Raw genomic sequence first — 20267 nt, forward strand, 5'->3', positions numbered from 1 at the left:
GGGTCTCACTGTGTTATTCAGGGTGGTGTCTTCAATTCTATATGATTTTTAAGTTGAATTTAAATATGGTATTTGAATGGTATTCATATACCGTGAAACTTACCTTTTTAAAGTGTATAATTCAGTGTTTTTTGTTTGTTTTTGGAGAAGACTCTCGCTCTGTCACCTAGGCTGGAGTGCAGCAGCACGATCTTGGCTCACTGCAAGCTCCGCCTCCCAGAGTCACGCCATTCTCCTGCCTCAGCCTCCCGAGTAGCTGGGACTACAGGCGCGCACCACCACGCCCGGCTAATTTTTTTTGTATTCTTTAGTAGAGACAGGGTTTCACCCTGTTAGCCAAGATGGTCTGATCTCCTGACCTCGTGATCCACCCACCTCAGCCTCCCAAAGTGCTGGAATTACAGGCGTGAGCCACAGCGCCCAGCCCAGTGTTTTTTTTTTAACCGTATTCACAAAGCAGTGCAACTATTACCACTATCTAATTATAGAACATTTTTATCATCCCAAAAAGAAATTTGATATTCATTAGCAGGTATTCCCCATTCCTTCCTCTCCCTAGTCCCCAGCAAATACTAATCTACTTTCTGTCTCTATGTAATTTGCCTATTCTAGAAATATAAAATTATACAATCTGTAGCTTTTTGTGTCTGGCTTCTCTCACTTAACATGATGTTTTCAAGGTTCATCTGGGTTATAACATTAATCAGTACTTCATCCTTTTTTGGCTGAATAATATTGTACTGTATGGATACACCATATTTCATTTACCCATTCAACAGGTGATGGGCATTTGAGTTGATTCCACTTTGACTATTATGAATAATGCTGCTATGAATAATGGTGCACAAGTTTTTGTGCAGACATATACTTTAAATTCTCCCAGATATATTGCCAGGAGCAGAACTGCTGGGTCATATGTTAACAATATTTAACTTTTGGAGGAACTGCCAGACTACCCTCTAAGGAGTCTGAAGTATTTCGCATTCCCACCAGCAAAGCATGAGGATACCAATTTCTCCACATTCTCTCCAATACTTGTTATTTTCTGTCCTTTTTTATTATGCCATCATGGTGGATGTGAAGTGGTATCCTGTTATGGTTTTAACTCTGCACTTCCATAACAATTAATAACATTAAGCATCTTTTCATGTGCCTATTGGTCATTTACTTATCTTCTTCAGAGAAAATCCTTTTTGAAGTTGGGTTACTGTCTTTTCATTGCTGAGATGTAAGAGTTCTTATATTCTGGATACTAACGCTTACAAACATGTGATCTGTAAAAACCTTCTCCCACTCATCAAGTTTTTTTTGTTTTATTTTGTTTTGTTTTTGAGGCAGAGTCTCGTTCTGTCACCCAGGCTGGAGTGCAGTGGCACATTCTCAGCTCACTGCAACCTCCACCTCCCAGGTTCAAATGATGCTCCTGCCTCAGCCTCCTGAGTAGCTGGGATTACAAGTGCCTGCCACCACGCCTGGCTAATTTCTATATTTTTAGTAGGGATGGGGTTTCACCATGTTGACCAGGTTGGTCTCGAACTCCTGACCTCAAATGATCCGCCCACCTCGGCCTCCCAAAGTGCTGGGATTATAGGCATGAGCCAACACACCTGGCCTCATTTTTCTTGATAGTGTCCCTAGAAGCAAAATGTTTTTAATTTCGCTGAAGTCCAATTTACCTATTTCCTCTTTGGTTTTATCTAAGAAATCATCGCCAAATACAGGATCATGAAGACTTAGCCTACATAGTTTTAGCTCTTACATTAAGTATTTGATCCACTTTGAGCCAATTCTTGTATATGGTGTTAGGGGTATGAACACCATTTGTTAAAAAGGCTATTTCCCTCCATTGAACTGTCTTGGCATCATTGTAAAAAAAGAAAATTTGTTTTAATTAAAAAAAAAAATCAATTGGCCATAAATGCAAGGGTTTATTTCTAGACTGTTAACTCTGTTCCATTGATTTGTTTATCCTTATGCCAGTAACATACTGTCTAGGTTACAGTAGCTTTGTAGTAAATTCTCAAATTCAAAAGTGGGAGGCCTCCAACTTTATTCTTTTTAAAGATTGTTTTGGCTATTCTAGGTATCTTCAATTTCTGTATGAATTTGAGGATCAGTTTGTCAATTTCTGGCGGCGGGAGAAGACCAGCTGGACTTTGATAGGAATTGTGTTAAATATGCTGATTTGGGATGACTGCAATCTTAACAAGATTAAACCTGCCAATCAATAAAGATGGTACATCTTTGCATTTATTTAGGTCTTCTTTAATTTCTGTCAATGATGCTTTCTAGTTTTCAGTGTACAGGTGCTCTGTGTCTTTTGTGAAATTTATTCCTAAGAACTGTATTATTTTGATAATATATAATTTTTGTAATTTCATTTTTGGATTGTTCACTGCCAGTGTTCTATACGATTATTGATTTCAAACACTTTCAGTAATATAAAAGAAGGTTAATTAAAAATCTTTACTGTATTTAAATACGATACCCTGGGTCCTCTAAACAGTATCTACTAGAAGGAAAAAAATTGATCTAAATAAGTAAGAAACCCAAGTGGCTGTCTACTTTACTAAAAGATTATGAAAAACCAGAATCAAGAAATGCCAGATAACTTTAACACCAATTTTAATATGAGACAATGCAACTACATTCCACACACAAAAATGATGCCATATATTTTCTTATAAAATACATAAATAAAAAACCCACTCATACTGTATACTCTCTTTGTCAAGCTTGAGGTGAATTATCCTATAATTTGTAACACAATGGCAGACTCTTTACCCTTATGGAATTATCTTCTAATTACTTTTAATATAAGAAAACTTTTCTTTGTTCCCACTAAACTAATACGTTTTAATTAATGTTTACAATTAAATCCAGGCAAAATTTCAAATTCTAAATTAGCCTGAGACTATCATAAGCTATTATTTTATGGAAAATGACTAAGGTATTCCATTTGAGCCTGAACTGTACATGCTATATTATCATATGTTTTTAAAATACAACATTATGTTATATGAACACAATCACAGCTATAAAGAAATGATTCGATAAAAACATAAACTGTACTTTGAATATAAAGCTCATAGACTTAATGGTCATTACTTGAAAGTGCAGTTTGGCTTTACGTAACTTTCATAAAGCCAGAACATACCCTACAAATACACTAATTTTATGAAGTTCTGAATTCAATTAGGTTATTATACATTTTTAGGTAAAATTCAAAAATACTAACATCTGATTCAAGAAATAAGATCAATAAAAGTACAAAAATTCGGACAGCATTGAGAAAAATAATCTCATACTAACAAGAAGAGAGCAAGAAATCACTATGACCCAAAGCCATCATGAACAATGTTGTGCCACGCACATGGGCCTGGGGCCAAGAGTGAGCAGGTGGGGTCTGAAAGCCAACTTGTCTTCCACTTTCTAACACCCTAACCCTAGCAGAAGCCACTATTTACTTAAAATCAGAGGGGCCTTTTCCAACTTTGCAAAGACTAGCTGTGGTCTAGCTATGATACCTGTAAACTATCTACTTGTTCAAAAAGTTAAGACAACTGAAATACTGAATATTGGTACCTTTGCCTAAAATCAAAACAACAAAATAGCACTTTTTCTTTTTTTTGAGATGGAGTTTCACTCTTATTGCCCAGGCTGGATTCCAATGGTATAATCTCAACTCACTGCAACTTTCACATCCCAGGTTCAAGTGATTCTCCTGCCTCAGCCTCCCAAGTAGTGGGGATTACAGGCACCTGCCACCACACCCAGCTAACTTTTTGTATTTTTAGTAGAGACGGGTTTCACCATGTTGGCCAGGCTGGGTCTCAAACTCCTGACCTCAGGTGATCTGCCCACCTCGGCCTCCCCAAGTGCTGACATTACAGGCGTGAGCCACCACGCTCGCCCAAAACATCACTTTTTATCATGTGTTTATCTATTATGTTTTAGGTAAAATAGTCAATACACCAAAATAAAAACAGGATAGGAGGAGGGGAGAAATCACCTAAAAACCCAAAACATGGTTTAAAAGATGGCATCTTTCTATTTTAATTTGGCTTTCTCTGATTAATAACAAGTTACATATTTTTGTACGCTTCCACACAGTGTTTTTAGATTAGAGACATTCAGAGCTGAATGGGGAAAAACAAAAGCAGCTTAGGGGTAAATTGTTCACAGCCTATTCCTATTAGACTCTATTCCTATTAGTGAAATATGCAACATGTTTTACACAATGAATAGCAAATACAGTGCAAGTACCTTACATTCACAGTGAAATTAACTAAATTTGATTAAAACTGGAAGCAATTTTTTTTTGTAATGTCAATAATCACTCCCTTCACTTAACTGCAAAAGTTGTTCAGAGTTTTTTTAAGTTGGGCCTCCTTAAACAGGACATACGATTATTTTAAAACTATGTAAACCGTTAGTTGATCATGGTAAATCATCCAAACTACTAACTTCAAAAGTTTTATCTGGATGACCAGTCTATAAAATATCAAATATCAATGAATTATAATTTGATTTTCAGTGATTCATATCTTTTACTACCTCAATTCATTTCTACAAAGCACAGCAAGACTATCGCTCAAAACTCCTACGGGAGATTATAAGAATTGAAGATATAATCACAGGGCACCCTGAACTCCTTAGAGATAAGCATAATATTACGAAAATCATTAGAAAGGAGACTTTGTAAACTGTCCCTGTTAAGAGGAGAGCCCCTCCATCCATGGTCTTTCATTCTCAGATTAATTATACCTACATAAAGAACAATGTCCTGTCTTCACATGGGACACAAAAGAGAAATAAAGGATACAGCAAGGCAAGGCATAGAAATGAAAATGAGATTCTAATCCTCTACCACCAACAACTCACTCTCAAAATTAATGCCCCCTCATTTGTAAAATGCAGATACTTATGCCTATCTCAAATACTTCTCAGGATGTCATAACTACTGGAAAAAAAAAGTTTTACATATAATTAAATCATACAAAAAGATGAATTATCATTACTAGAAATAATCTCGGTTCTCTACATTATGATTCAAATATCAAATACATTAAAACGTTTTAACCTCATATCATCTGAATCAAACCTGTGTATAAATGCTGCTCTAAGTCTAACCTTATCTGTATTTATTCAGTAAAATATGATTTTGAGTATACATCAGAGATGTAAAAATACATAAAACAAAAATTCACAATTCAAGGACTGATTACGAACTCAAGTTACAATTCAGATCTAAGAGAATATGATAAGCACTCCTGAAATCACCCACTATTCAACAATCATTAAATCCCTCCTCCACCACACCTAGGAGTCAACTATTTTCCTGATTATTGTGGTAGCAACTCTCTTCTGTTTTTTTTTGTTGTTACTCATTTTCTGTTTCATGGCATAAGCACAGATCCCTAAACATCACGGCTTATTTTACCTGTTTTATTTTTGCATATTTTGTTTTTATTTTATATCAGTGGAATCACATATAATGTGTGATTTCTGGCTTCATTTGAGAAACATTTTGTGATATTTATCTGTAGCTGTAGTTCTTCCATTTTTCAGCTGTAAAGTACTCCATTGTATGAATGTATCATGATTTTATTTATGTAGCCAACTATGATGAACATCATATTGAGTGTGAGGCTATTACAAACAGCTACCAATGTTCTTTAATACATCTCTCCACATACATGTACATTACTCAAGTGTATACCCATGAAAAGAAATTAACGGGTCACAGGGTATGTAAATGTCAAGATGTTTCTTAAAGTGGCTGAGTTCCCATAACCTAACACCCTCTCAAAAACTTGTACTATAAATTCCTTTTTAAAATATCAGCCATTCTAGTGGGCATATGATGGAGCCTCTTTGTAGTTGTAATTCGCATTTCCCAGGTTATTAATAAGGTTAAGTACTTTTTTCCCCACATTTCTTAAATATCTGAATTTCTTTTGTGAAGTATTTTTCATGTCTCTTGCCCATTTTTCTATTGCATTGTCTCTGTCACAATGATTTGTAGAAGTGCTTTGAATATTCTGATACATGTCTTTTGTCTGTTAAAGGTACTGCAAATATCTTCTCAGCTCTGGCTTGCTTCCCTTTTCTTAATGGTGACTTTGCAGGAACAAAATTTCTTAATTTTAAGGTAGTCAAAATTATCAATTTTTTAATATTTGCCGTTTTTATTTTTTTTAAGAAATATTTTCCTAGCCAAAGAGCATGAACCTGTTCATCTATATTAGCGTCCACAAGTTTCAGTTTTGTCTTTCATGTTGAAATATACAAATCATCCTTAAACTGAGTTTTGCATATGGTATGGAACATAAGTCATCTCTTTCCATATAGATTATCGCTTGTTCCAGGATGACTTATTGAATAATTCTTTCCCTACTACTCTAAAGTGTGCGTTTTGTCGTAAAGCAAGTGTCCGTGTACATGTGAACCCTTTTCCAGGCATTTAATTTATTTTGTTTTTATACTTGTGGCTTTATTTCATGAAATTAATGACTGTAGATTTATATAAGTTTTAACAGAGAAAGTTCTTCCACTATGATCTTCTTTCAAGACTACTTTAGGCTATTCTTGAGTCACAAAATTTCCTTTAAAACCCAACACAGGCCGTGATCTCGGCTCACTACAACCTCTGCCTCCCAGGCTCAAGTGATCCTCCCAACTCAGCCTGCTGGGTGGCTGCGACTACAGGCTGTGTGCCACAGTGCCTGGCTAATTTTGTATTTTTTGTAGAGACAAGGTTTTGCCGTGTTGCCCAAGCTGGTCTCAAACTCCTAGGCTCAGGCGATCCACCCATCTTTGGCCTCCCAAGGTGTTGGCATTACAGACATGAGCCACTGCACCCAGCCCTTTTTTTTTTCTTTTTAAACCTGTGAGAATCTAAAAAGTACTGTAAAGCTCCTTAGGCCCTGAGCCAAGAATCCTACAAAAAAAGCATACCAATTTACTTGTTCATGCTTTATGTACAAGGTTTACCTTTCAGGCATAAAGAAGAATGTAATGTCTGTAAATGTACTGAACAAATCTAAGCTTTCAACACTGTTGGTAGCTTGGATGTTCACCTTGCACAATACAGTTCAACTTTGGAAGTTGTGATAGGCAGAATAATTACACAGGAAAGATAATCACATCCTAAATTGCCAGAACCTGTGAATATGTTACATTACATGGAAAACAAGAATTAAGGTTGCAGATGGAATTAAAGTTGGTAATCATTTGTCCTTAAAATAGGTAAATTAATTTGGATTATCTGGGTTGGCTCAAAGTGAACACATCTTTAAAAGTGGAACAGAGGCAGGACACAGCGGCTCACACCTATAATCCCAGCACTTTGGGAGACCAAGGCAGCCAGATCACTTGACGCCAGGAGTTCGAGACCAGCCTGGCCAACATGGCAAAACCTCGTCTCTACTAAATAAACCAAAAAAAAAAAAAAAAGCTGGGTGTGGTGATGCGTGACTGTAGACCCAGCTACTTGGAGGATGAGGCACGAGAACAGCTTGAACCTGGGAGGTGGAGGTTGCAGTGAGCAGAGATTGCACCACTGTACTCCAGGATAGGTGACAGAACAAGATTCTGTCTCAAAAACAAACAAACAAACAAAAACAAAATAGCAGAACACAAAAACAGACAAATAACAAAATTTTTGGAATACTGATTGGGATTACTTTGAATTGAGAATAATCCTCAGAAGAGCATGGAGTATAGCCCTCAAAAGCATATAACCTTAACAGGCAGTAAATTAACCCCACAATAAAGGCTTCTCTGGACCAACACTGACAAGCTTAAACAAAAAGATTCAGCTGATACCAATTTATATATGTACAAAAAGTCCAACACTATATAGAAGATACAAAAAACAACAACAACAACAAAACCCTTCACCCAACAATGTCAAATCACAATGTCCAGCATCCAAACATTACAGGGAATGAGAAGAGGCAAAAAAATGTGGCCCATGTAATAAAAGTCAATCAATATGAAGAGATCCAAAAATGATTAAGTTAATGGAATTGACAAGGGCATTAAAAAATGATTATAAATAAACCTACTATGCTACAGAAGGGAAAGAAAAATAAGAACATGAGAAGAATAATGAAGAAATAAAACTTCCAGAGATGAAAAATGATTTTCAGAAATTAAAAACACCCTGGATGGGATTATTCATTGTGGAAGAAAAGATCAGTGCACTTAAAGGCATGGTACTATTAACCAACCAATAAAGCACAGAAAGAAAAAAATGAAAAACAAAAGCAGTATCAGTGCCAAGAGAGACAATATTTCAAATATATAACTAAAATTACACGGGAAACAAAAACAAAAACATTTGAAGAAATAGTGGCCAACATTTCCAAATTTGGTTTTAAACAATAAACTAAAAAATCTAGGCAGCATTATTGCAAAGAAAACCATACAAGGCCCATCATAATCAAATGACTAAAGCCCAGTAATAAAGTCTTAAGAGTAGCCAAAGAAAATAGAAAACTTACATACAGGGAACAAAAGGTAAGAACAGCAGACTTTTTGTCAGAAACTATGCAAACTATTTCACAAACTATTTCACAAAATTTAACAGTGACAAAGACCCAATTCATCAAGAAAACGTAAAAACCCTTATTACGCATGCACCTAATAATAATAGAGCCTCCAAACACATGAACCAGTAAAAGGAAAAATAAATCCACAATTAAAGTTGAATATTTGAACACTCCCCTCTCAGAAATTATTGAAACAAATAGAAAATCAAAAAGGACACAGAAGTCTTAAAGAACACTATCAACCAATTTGACCTAGTTAATTAACATCTTTAGAAAACTCCACTAAGCACATTCTTCTTTACTAACACTGGCTGGGCATGGTGGCTCACACCTGTAATCCCAGCACTTTGGGAGGCCAAAGCAGACAGATCACTTGAGGTCAGCAGTTCAAGACCAGCCTGGTCAACATGGCAAAACCTCGTCTCTACCAAAAACACACACACACACACACACACACACACACACACACAAATTAGCCAGGTGTGATGGCCGCATGCCTGCAGTCCCAGCTAATCAGGAGGCTGAGGTTGGAGGACTGGTTGTACCCAGGAGGTGGAGGTTGTAGTGAGACAAGATCACACCACTGCACTCCAGTCTCAGTAACAGAGTGAGACTGTCTTAAAAAAAAAAAAAAAAAATTTACTAACACAGACCACCACAACTGTGCCTTATGATAAATCTCAACAAGTTGACAAGAACTTACATCACACAAAGGATGTTCTTGGACTACAGTAGAATTAAATTAGAGACCTGTAAGAGAAAGAAATCTGGAAAATTAACAAAATATTTGAAAATCACATGGGTCAAGGAAAAAAAATCACAGTGGAAATTTTAAAATACTCTGAACTCCATGTAAATGAACACACAACATTACTAACTTTGTAGGATGCAAAACAAAGGAAAATTAAAAGATTAAATACTCTTTTAGAAAAAGAAGGAAGTTTCCAAATATCAGGAACAAAAAAGGGGATAGCACTACAGATTCTTCAAATGTAAAAGAACAGGGATCCTAAAACACAACTTCGTGCCAATAAATTAGACAACTTACATAAAATAGACAAATTCTTTGAAAAAGAAACAACTAAAGCTTATTTAACAAGAATTAACATAAATCCATGAGTTAAAGAAACTGAATTCATAGTTTTGTTACACTAGGTAGCTAGTCAGACATGAGCAGGGCAGGAGAAGCCACACACACACACACACACACACACACACACACACACCTCCCACCCCCACCATCACCAGCTGATGGTCAGGCAGTTGTTAAACTGTCTCTCTAAAATGATAATTGGTCGCGGCACACACACACACACACACACCTCTAAAATGATAATTGGTCGCGACACACACACACACCTCTAAAATGATAATTGGTCGCGACACACACACACACACACACACACCTCTAAAATGATAATTGGTTGCGACACACACACACACACCTCTAAAATGATAATTGGTTGCGACACACACACACACACACACACACACACACACACACACACACACACACACACACACACACACACACCTCCCACCCCCACCATCACCAGCTGATGGTCAGGCAGTTGTTAAACTGTCTCTCTAATCTCTCTAAAATGATAATTGGTCGCGGCCCACGCCAGTGAAAGGCAGTCTCCCAACAGATAAAAAACACCTGAAGCCGGTGATCAGCAGCTTCCCTATAACATCTCAGGAGTTGGATGAGTGGGCTCCAGCATGCACATTAAGAGGCAAAATGGTGGCGTTTAACTGGTGTATGACCTCCTAGGACACTGGACTGGTAAGGGAAGAATACTTCAAGGAAACATGCATACGACTTCAGTAAACACACTGCACAGGCTCCCCTCCCAAGCGCTAGGCCACTGTGAATGCAGACGGCCCACCCCAAGGGAAAAATCAGGGCAGAAGGGACACAAGACTCCAGAAGTATGCCAACATATAAAACCCTGAGTCAAAAGTCAAACCAAGCACTGATCTCTCAAGTTGCCCACTTGGCCCTCTTCCAGGTGTTCTTTACTTCCTTTCATTTCTGTTCTAAAGCTTTTTAATAAACTTTCACTCCTGCTCTAAAACTTGCCTCGGTCTCTCCTTCTGCCTTATACCCCTCAGTCGAATTCTTTCTTCTGAGAAGGCAAGAACTGAGGTTGCTGCAGACCCATGCAGATTCACCGCCGGTAACAGTTTAAAACCTTCCCACAAAGAACCTCCAGGTCCAGAGGTCTTCATTGGTGAATTCTACCAAACACCTAAAGAAGAAATAACATCAATTCTATGCAAATTCTTCAAGAACAAGAAATTTTAACTCATTCTATGAGACCAGCATTACCCTGACACACACACACACACACACACACACACACACACACACAAGCAGGCAAAAACTACAATCCAATGCCTTCTAGGAATGTAGACTTTTTAAAAGAGTCAATGCAATTTTAGCAAGTGAATCCAGCAATATACAAGAAGTGTAACACATCATGACCAAGTGATAATTATCCTAAGAATACATGAATGGTTGGTTAAATATTTAAAATCAATCAATATAACTGACCACGTGCACAGACAAACAGGAGGAGAGGTAGGTGACCATGTCAATAGATGCAGAAAAAACATTTCACCAAAATTCAACACCTATTCATGAAAAGGAGAGGGGGGAAACAACAACAACAACAACAACCACCTCTTACCAAGAGCTAGTGAAAAACTTAGTTTTCTACCTAAGATCAGAAGTAAGGCAAGGATGTTAGTTCTCACCACTTCTATTCAACATTGCACTGGGACTACCAACCAGTGTAATAAAGCAAGCAAAAGTAATAAAAGGTGCATAAATTTAAAAGGAGGAAATAAGATAGTCTTTATTCACAGAGAAGATAATGGTCTACATAGACTATTTGAAGAAATCTACAAAAAAGCCACTAGCACTAATAATTAATTTAGCAATATTACAAATTATAAAGTTTTATATAAAAATCAATTTTACCTTTGTATCCTAGCATCAATCAATTGGAAAATGATATTCTTTTAAATTCCCATTTATAATAACATAAAATTAAAATAATTAGAGATGAATTTAACAAAATATGTGTCACACCATTACACTGAAAACTACAAGACACTGCTGAGAAAAAATAAAGACGATTTAAATGAATAGAGGTACCAAGCTCATGCATTAATAAGATTCAATATCCTCAAGAAGTCAATTCTCCCAAATTGATCTCTAGGGTAAAAACATTCATAATCAAGATCCTGTTAGGCTTTTTTTGGAGAAATTAAAAAGTTGATTCTAAACTAGATAGAAAGAAAGAAAAAGGATCCAGAACAGAAGAAACAACTTTGAAATAGAAGAACTTAGAGGATTTACATTACCAGATTTTAAGATTTACTATAAAGCTTCAGTAATCAAGACAATGAAGCATTGTCATAAGGATAGATATATAGATCAATAGAACAGAGTTCTGAAAAAGACCCACACACAATGGCCAATTAATTTTCAACAATGTGCCATGATAATTCAACAGGCGAAAATATAATCTTTTCAAAAAAACTGCTGGAACAATGTGATATCTATATTCAAAGAAATAAACTTCAACCCTTACCTCACACCATATACAAAAATCAATTCAAAATGGATCACTGACCTAAATGTAGTAGCCCAAAGGAGTTCTAAGACATGAAGGAAAGCCAGGAGAAATTCTGTCTAATCCCTATGACAAACCTCCAATTTCTACTGCAGCAGAATTGTAAGGAAAATCTTGAATCTGAGCTTCGCCAGTTAACATATTAATCTATTCAAAAAGAAAGGGCATTTCCAATCTAAGTACAAAAGTTAACTCCTAAGCAAGTAGTTATTAACTCAGGCACAACCCATAGAACTACAGAAGGCCCGTCATGAAGAGTAAGACACTGTCTACATCCTTAGAGACTAGTAGAGGAAGCAGCATAGAGGATTCCCTAAAATTTAAACACGACTCAAAATATAACATATGAAGTTATACCCACAGTCATCACTGAGGTTCAGAGAAAGTACAGAGTTCTCAGCCATGGGCATGAGTGCTTTAGCTCATATCACTCAGTTTCCAGCAGTTAATGAACAAAGTAAACAGATGAGAAACGTAAGTATAATCCTTGCTTAGCATCTGTGGAGTGGGAAATTGGTTCCAGGATCCCCCATGGATACCAAAATCCTAGACACTCAAGTCTCTTATATAAAAATGGTGTGGTATTTGTATACAACCTACACAAATCCTCCTATATTTTGAATCAGCTCTAGAATATTTATAATATCTAATGCAATGTAAAATTTTTATTGGTGCATTATTTTTTATTGTTTTGAAGTATAGGGTTTTTTTTATCCACAGTTGGTTGATCCACAGATGAGGAACCTATGGATAGAAAGGGCCAACTATAATGATGAGAAAAGAAGAAAAAGATTTACAGAAGACTAACCAAGGTTTATATTTTAAAATGAGAATTAAACTCCACTATTCCCATCCCACCTACACATACACAAGTTTTAAACTGAAGGTACTTTGTATCAGCTGGATAAACAGGCCCTTTTCTCCTAGTCTCCTAAACTAAAAGATTATCAATCATTAAATGGGCTGTTCTTCAGTCAAGTTATAAGAAAAATATATAGCCATATGAAACTGATGTCAGAATACTTTAACAAAGAACTCATTTTTGTAAGTTTGTAAAATGTTATTTCTTTCTACTATTTAATTATTCAAGAAAAACAACCTCAGACCTATGTTAAGTAGCAAAAGTATTCCTGAAATGGGCAAAATAAAAATTTTTAAGATACCTTTTCCAAGATTTTTACTGACGTAATCATCAGGCTTGATCAATGATATCTAATATTTAAAATGCTAATGTTAACTCATTATAACACACTGAAAAATATCCCCTAACATTTTTCAAAATTACTTCTTTTAAAATATTCTAGCATTAATATAATTCACTTCTTTTCCATTTTAAGTAGAAGGTAGAATTCAGGTAAGGTTTCACACATGAAAACTTTTGAGGACTACACATCTTACTGAGATACTGTGAATGTTAACCTAGGCCAACGTAATATTTTTTAACCAAAATAATCTACTCCTGAGCTTTGCAAATATGAACCCATTAATTTAAGGCAGTTAATTCCAAGTCTTTTAAAATGTCCACATTTTAAAAGATCCCCTAAAATTTGCTTTTTCTATTTGACCTTTCCCACGCTTCATGAGATACAGCTAGATATGTCCACGTCATCTTTCACTTCAAAATCTTTCCTCAGCTCATGTAACTCATGTCCCCCAATGCTCCCTTCATCTTATTAACTGTCTCAGTGACTACCAACTACCTAATTTTTTCTTCAAATAGAGGTTAACTGATAAAAGAATATGGAAGAAGTGTGAAAGATGAAAAAATCTGAGATTATTTCAGCAGCGTCAGACAAAATGTAAGAGAAACTAAACTGCCAGTACACAATATTATGCATTTCAACTGAATTTTACAAATTTCCTTAACTGGTCTAAATTAAGCCCCGCCTCGGCCCCAAGAAAACCTCTATAATAACTGCCATTCAATCTCACAAGCACAGCTTGATTTTTAAAATACATTTCCATTGTATTTACTTCTTAACATAGAAAAGAAAAAATGACTTACTAGAAATGAAGTATCAGCAAAAAGTGCACTTAGATATGATCCTTGCAGAAAATTCTTGTTCCTTTTCGCAAAATGCAATTCCTTAAAAAAGAAAAAAATTTGAGTGCGTTATTGTTCTTGACTCCAAAACTGAATTAAATATACAATTATACAAAATTCTAGCACTCGACACCATTCTTAGCAGAAAGCTCCACAAATACTGTTAAATGAAAATTAAATTTTAAAAAGTCATTTGTTTTATTTGGAATAAAACAAAATGTTAGCCAACTATTTCCATTGTTACAAATCCTTTTTCTTCAGCAAGTATTACTCAAATGTTCAATAATATTCTTTGCATTGTGAGATTCAAAACTTGGTGTCCTAGGTCCCATTTTCCTATCCTCTGTATCATATGTTATACTTTATGTTTATCTGTACTGTGTGTATAGCCTATTGAACTAACTAGTTTCAATAAACAACTTGTTTTAAATAGTTTAAAATGTTCACCATATTGCTTTCATCAAGAAAATTGTGAAATAATTATGTGTTATCACCATAAAATATACCTGTATTTCAATACAATGTGTATATCTGTACTTTTCACTAGCTAGCTATCTTTTAAAGGGAACAATGAAATTAACACAAAATGACAAAAATGAACAGAATACTGATGGTTGTCCATAATTCGCATTAATAAAGGAACACTAGTGAACACTGCTCAATGGATTAGGTGCATAAAGAATAACCCAGCCCTGCTACATTCTTGCTTGAAGATAGAGCAAGACATTCAGGTAGAAAAAAGAAAGCTATCTCTCTCCTCACTCCCATTGGCCAGGATCAATTATAATGCTAACACAGTAATTTAGAAATGCATGATCAGGTGATTCAATCAATCCCCAAGTAAATCCATTTCATCAAATGAAAATAATTTCTCCACAGAAACGCCAATCTTCTGAATCTGATTCAGCAGTATTAATTATTATGACAGTGATTTTGCTTCTATTCGGAAACGGACACCTCCTTTGGGGGTGGGAGGGAACAACACAAACTGCCAAGCATTCTTTTTATATTAACAAATTAAGTATTAAAAGTCCAAACTTTAAAAGACATAAAAACACATAAACAAGGCTTTTTTTTTTTTTTTGCAAAGGTAAAAGGAACTTGCTTTAAAACGCCATTTCAGCTTTTAATCTAATTGTACTAAAATGCAGAAAAAAATTCCTCAAACTTAGATGCATTACCAACTTTTAAAATACAATAATTGAAAGTGAAGCCAAAATTTAGCTATTTGGCCTATAGCAAACAAGTGATTAAACACAAATTTGACAGTTACACATCACAGTACAAATTCTCACATCAAAATGTATTCCTCAATTATATAAATGTAGTTATTGATGATGTATTTTGTACTTAGTTTTCAAGTAGTTTCTAAAAGACTATATTGTTAAAAATCAAGTTTTTATAGTTCTTTTACAGTAATCTATAATGAAACACAGTCTTTCAAAAAAAAAATAAAATGTTAGTGCTGAGTCAGTTATCACCAAATTTCATATATTGAACCTTCAAATCCCACTGCTTCCGTCCATCTAAAAGGGAGACAACCTGGACCTCTAATTGCTATCCCTATCTCCCTTTACTACCCGTTGACATACATTGTTAACCTGGACAACAAGCCATTGCCAAAACTGTTAAGCTCTTTAACTTTGTTTTTACCTCCACCTGGAAATAACTTTCCCCTTTGTCTCTTATATAGATCAAATGTCCAATTCAAAGACGCGTTCGGTGATGCCATCTTCAGTACACCTTAACTATCACCATCACTCCCAGGGAGTAAAATTATTGTAGTTAGTTGTACAAGTATGCGTCTCCCCTATTATACCATATGCTTTTTTAAAAGAAGGAACTTTGTACTTTGTTCTTTTTATATCCCCAATATCTAGTCAATATCTGGCCCAGGATTCAGTATAATACATTTGGAAAATATTTACTAAGCATCCAACATATTCCAGGCACTTTTCTAGGTGCTAGGAATCAATCCCTATCCCTATTCCTGACTTCACAGAGCTTACATTCTAGTGGGGAGACCTACAGTACAAGGTGAATAAGGAATATATAACATAGGTGGTAGGTTGGTGGAAAAGTCCTTAACGAGAAAAAAAAATTAAGCAGGGAAGGAAGTACTGTCAGAGGAAGGAGATTAAAACTATAGACAATGTACCCAGAGAAAGCCTAATGTAATAACAACTACAAGAGCAGCAGTAATACTTGAGTATTTATCATATGCTATTCAGCATACTAATTGCTTTACATGTCATTACCTGACGTAATGCCAACAACAACATTATTACCCCATTACTATTCTCAAGACGCAATGCAAATACTAAAGAAGCAACTTCCCAAGGTATTCAGCTAGTAAAGTGGTGAAGCCAGGATCAGAATACAGGAATGCTTTTAACTGCTATACATAACCACAGTTCAGTAAATGCTTTTGTTGAATAAAGAGGTGGAAAAAAAATGAATGCCTAATACAGCAAAGCAAACCTCAGTCTCAGAAGACCAGTACATTTGAGCATGTTCAGATATACATTGTACATCAATACCTCTATATGATAGAGACCATGAACAGGTAGATACCTGCTGTGAAATATTTACAATTATTGATAATTTCATAATATCTTTTAAAATATATTTAATGTTTCTATATGACAATTACCAGAACTAAAAACTATACAACATCACACAAATCACATGGATAGAAATAATGTGATGTAATAAGAAATACATATTTGGTTTCTCCTGGAGTGGCAAGTGTCTCTTGTACGCCAGTGAAATGACTAGTGACTAGGGGGCCCTAAGTAGCTTCAATACGTGTGCTGGTCATCAGAAAGACCCAGGCATGAATAGAGGGTTAATGTTTTCAGCCCCAACTCCCAACCTCTAGGGAGGGGAGAGAAGCCGAAGGATGAGCTGATTACCAACGGTCAATGATGTATGTAATCAATCATGCCTAGGTAACAAACCCTTCAAAAAAAAAAAAAAAAAAAAAGGACAGGGTTTGGAGTGCTTCCAGATTGCTGAACACATGGAGGTTCCTGGATGGTAGCATGACCAGATAGAGGATGGAAGCTCTGTGCCCCTTTCTATACACCCTACCTTATGCATCTCTTCCAACTGGCCATTCATCTACATCCTTCATAATAAATGGGTAAACATAAATAAAGTGTTTCCCTGAGTTCTGTGAGCTGCTCTAGCAAATTAATCAAACCAGAAGAAGGGGTAGGGAGAACCCCTGATTTATAGCCAACTGATCAGAAGTACAGGTCACAACCAGGGACTTGCAATTGGCATCCAAAGTGGGCCAGTCTTGTCAGGCTGAGCCCTCAACCTGTAGGATCTGATAGTATTGGGTAGATAGTATTAGAATTGAACTGAATTATAGGAAATCCAGCTGTGTACACTGGAGAACTGCTTGGTAAGTGGGAAACCCTCAAACACGTTTTGGTGACTGGAGGCAAAGTATCCCGTGGCGAGTGGTGTATGAAAGAGTCCAAAAAAATCTAATTTGTTTTTTTCCTATCTCAAATAGGTGATTAAAAACAAAACGCCTTTTTTAATAGAAGGTACTCCTGAAAGAAACGAGACCTTTGAAGCATTATCAAGGACATTTGAATGTTGAATATCATGTTTTATACCATGGTACAACTTTCTCAGCTTCCAATTTTCCGTACTAGTAAGAATGTTTAAATGAAACGACTTCAACCAGTGTTCAAATTATTTGTACTACCTTACATTTGAAAACAATCAAAATTTCACTGGATGTTCTGTACTGAGCATAATGCAGTGTCAAAGAAAACAAAAGTTTCTATATGAAAACAGTTCCAAAGTCAATCCAAAATTAAACTCACAAAATTATGAATTTCATTTGTAATCAAAATTTAGGATTAGCTGCAAAGGGTATTTTTAATTCAAATGAGGGTGAACTCATAAGGGCACCCAATTCCTCATGCCTTAAGATTTTTGCTACCAGCCATGATGTAGCAAGTGGTATCGGAATGCTCTCCCATTGAACTAAACTAGAAAACTGACAAAATATATAAAACTACAATTTTAAAACATCAGACAATGAGCAGCTCAGCACTGTGAGGCCTGGAAAAAGGGAAATTATCCCTACAAATACTTGGATGCACAGTCAGGATGACAGTGCAGAAAAGGGAAGCCAAGAAGAATATGGAGGACTCACTGAGTACAAGAGACAGATAAAAATTTAGGAAGTCTGAGGTAGTGGGAATTTGTGGGACAGATTAGCAAAAGGATGGTACTCAGGAGAGAAAGTGCTCCTGAAATCTGCAGAGGGATCCTAGAGCAGCACTGCCCAAAAGAAACATAATATGAACCTAAAATGTAATTTTTAATGTTCTAGTAACTACACTGTAAAGTAAAAAGAAGGTGCAATTAATTTTAATACAATGTATACCACCCAATAGAGTCATAATATTATCACTTCAGGATGTAACTGATATTTAAAAAATGAGATTTTCATATACGTTTTTCCAACCTACATCTCTAACATTCAGTGTGTTTGAAATGATTTGGATATTTGTCCCCACCCAAATCTCATGTTGAAATGTAATCCCTAATGTTGGAGGTGGGACTTGGTGGGAGGTGTTTGGGTCATGGGGGCAGGTCTCTCATGAATGACTTGGTGCCCTCCCCTTGGTAATGAGTTCTCACTCTGAGTTCACACAAGATCTGGTTGTTAGTACCTCCCCCACCCACTCTCTCTTGCTGCCCTCTCTTGCTGCTTCTCTTCCCACATGACAAGCTTGCTTCTCTTTCCCTTCCACCATGACTGTAACACTCCTGACACACTCATCTGGAAGCAGATGCCAGGAGTATGCTTCTTATAAGTCTGCAGAACTATGAGTCAAAATAAGCCTCTTTTCTTTATAAATTATCCAGTCTAAGGTATTCCCTTATAGCAATGCAAACGGACCAATACAGTGTGTTTTACACATACAGCACATGTAAATTCAGAATAACCATAATTCAAGCACTCAAGAGCCACATATGGCTAATGGCTACCACACGTAACAACACAGCTCTATAGTTTTTCATCGAATGTGTGCATGAATAAAGTGAAATTCACAAGGCCAGGCAAAGAACCATGATCAGGAAGCACTATAATTAAAAAAAAAATTTCCAAAGATTACATAAGACTGCAGAATGTTCAAGTTTCACCCAGAGAAACCTGGGCAATCAGTAGAAAATGACGCAGCAGCACCGCCAAGTGCTAACCTAGTCCTATAATAGTAAAGGCTACACTAGATCTGCCAGAACAAAGTTTAAAAGTAAGCTCAAAAGGTTCATACATGTCTGCAAGAAATTTATCAGTCTGCCAAAACAAAATTGGAATCTCTTGACAGGAAATCAACAAAATCCAGACAACAGTGCAATGAATGTCCAGGAGTCAATCAAAACTTACTAAACATTAGAAAATGAAGAAATGTGTGACCCACACCACCTAGGGGGGAAATCTGATAAAAGAAAGAAGCCTAGAAGCAAGAGAGGACGTCTTTAAAGGCATAAACTTCAAAATATTATAAATCTATTGCTGAATTTTTTTAAAGGAACAAAAAAGAAAATGATTTTTAAAAGAATAAAATGCATTTTCTAAACAAGAAAAATGCAGTATCTCAAAAAAGTAACCGGATGGAATTAACAATAGATTAAACTGCAGAAAATATCACAAAATTGAAGATATAAAAACAGCAAAAAGAGCAAAACAAAACAAAAACAGATCATCAAGAACCTGTGAGAATATCAAGGGCAATCTAAAAATAATGTCATTGGAATTGCTGAAGGAAGGAGAAACAAAAAATGTATGAAGAAACAGGGCCAAAAAATTTCCAAATTTGAGGAAAACTGAACACACATATTCAAGAAACTCAACATACATACAGCAGATTAAGCACAAAGAAACCACAACAAGGCACATAATAGAAATCCAGTCATATAGAGAAAATCTTACAAGAAACCAAAGAAGTGGAAAGACACATTACACACAGAGGAACAAAGATAAGA

General features: G+C 35.9%; 1 protein-coding gene across 12 annotated transcripts in view; it reads right to left on the reverse strand.

Annotated features, from left to right (window-relative positions):
• LOC105479408 (myocyte enhancer factor 2A) overlaps window positions 1–20267 on the reverse strand; it is a 164363-nt gene that overhangs the window by 116743 nt on the left and 27353 nt on the right. For 8 of the 12 annotated variants that reach the window (XM_011737352.2, XM_011737353.3, XM_011737346.3 and 5 more), the window contains exon 2: window positions 14208–14288. The gene's annotated coding sequence lies outside the window, so the exon portion shown is untranslated. Of the gene's footprint in view, window positions 1–10641; window positions 10811–14207; window positions 14289–20267 lie in introns of all 12 variants that reach the window. The other 4 variants (XM_071100585.1, XM_071100590.1, XM_071100587.1 and 1 more) reach the window with 1 other exon arrangement.

This window comes from Macaca nemestrina, chromosome 7 (genome assembly GCF_043159975.1).
Source record: "Macaca nemestrina isolate mMacNem1 chromosome 7, mMacNem.hap1, whole genome shotgun sequence".
NCBI classification, from domain to species: domain Eukaryota; kingdom Metazoa; phylum Chordata; class Mammalia; order Primates; family Cercopithecidae; genus Macaca; species Macaca nemestrina.